The following is a 1643-nucleotide window of genomic DNA, read 5'->3' as shown; positions in this document are numbered from 1 at the left end:
TCTTCTGCTGAAGTCAGGGTTTTGGTAGTTTTGCTTTTCCAGCTCCCTTAGATGATTTGTTAGGCTGTTAACTTATGATCTTTCCATTTTTTTCATGTGTGTTCTTAGAGATATGAATTCCCCTCTTAGTACTTTTTCACGGCATTCCAGAGATTTTGGTAAGATGTTTCTTTGTTTTCTTGAATCTTTTAATCTCTGTTTTGATTTCTGTGTTGATCCAGGAGTTGTTCAGCATCATGCTGTTTAGTGTCTGTGTCTTTGTGGGGTTTTGGGGAACTTTGTTGGTGTTGATATTTATTTTTGTCTCACTGTGGTTTGAAAAGGTATGTGGCAGTATTTCATGCTTATGGAATTTGTTTATGGTTTATTTGTGGCTGAGGATGTGGTCGATCTTAGAGTATGTTCCATGTGGTGATGAATAGAATGTATATTCCATGGTTCTAGGTGGAGTGTTCTGTAGGTATCAATCAAATTCATTTGGTCAAGCATCAAGCTGAGATTCCGGTTCTCCTTGTTGGTTTTTTGTCTTGATAATCTGTCAAGGCTTGTTAGTGGGGCATTTTAGTCCCCAGCTATGATAATGTTAGAGCCCATATCTTTTTTATAATTTACCTAAAAATTGCTTTATGAAAGTTGGTACTCCTATGTTGGGTACATATATGTTTAGGATGGATATTTCTTGTTGATGGATTGAACCCTTTATCATTATGTACTGACCTTCTGTATCTTTTAAAATTTTGATAGCTTAAAGGGTATTCTGTCTGATATTAAGATCACAACTCCTGCTTTCCTTTTTGTTTTGTTCTTCTGAAAATGTGTTTTCCATCCTCTTACTTTGAGTCTGTGAATGCTCTTTCTGGTAAGATGAGTCTCCTGAAGACAACATATTGCTGCATCGTGATTTTTTTTTTTTCCAATTTGCCATTCTGTGTCTTTTCGGTGTTACATTTAGTCCATTCACATTCAGGCTAATTATTGAGATGTGAGAGTTTATTCCTGTCATGAGGTTCTTACAGGGTTTGTTGTTTTTGTTTGTTTATTTGTTTGTTGGCTTTCATATGATTTTTGAATTGAATTATGTGTGTTTTCAGTCTTTTTTGTGCATTTTTGGCAAGGGCATGATCATTCTTTTAAAAAATTTCTTCTGTGTTTAATACTTTCTTAAATGTTTCTTGTAGAGCTGGTCAGGAGGTGGTGTAAACTCATAGGGAATGAATGTTTGGGAAAGATTTTAATTCTCCATCGCTGATGAAACTTAGCTGGGTAGGTAATTCTTGGTTGAAATTCTTTATCTTTAAGAATTTTGAAAATTTGGACTCCAATCTCTTCTAGCCTATAGTGTTTCTGTAAATAAGTCAGCTGCTATTCTAATTGGTCTTCCTGATAGGTAGTCTGAACTTTCTGTCTTGCAGACTTTAAGATTTTTTTCTTTTATACCTACTTTGTGTAGGCAAATTACTATGTGTCTAGGAGTTGGTCTTCTTATTTGCTGTCCTTCAGGGGTTCTCTGAATCTCTTGTGTTTGAATGGTCACATCTCTAATGAGATGAGGGAAATTTTCTTGGTCAGTTTCATGGAATGTTTGTTCCAGGGTGATCTCTGTCTCTCTATCTGCCTCAGAGATTCCAATTAATCTTAATTTC

Source organism: Carlito syrichta, unplaced genomic scaffold, assembly GCF_000164805.1.
Source record: "Carlito syrichta isolate Samal-C Ts95f unplaced genomic scaffold, Tarsius_syrichta-2.0.1 Scaffold304472, whole genome shotgun sequence".
Taxonomy (NCBI): Eukaryota; Metazoa; Chordata; class Mammalia; order Primates; family Tarsiidae; genus Carlito; species Carlito syrichta.
Note: the sequence above shows the minus strand (reverse complement) of the source record.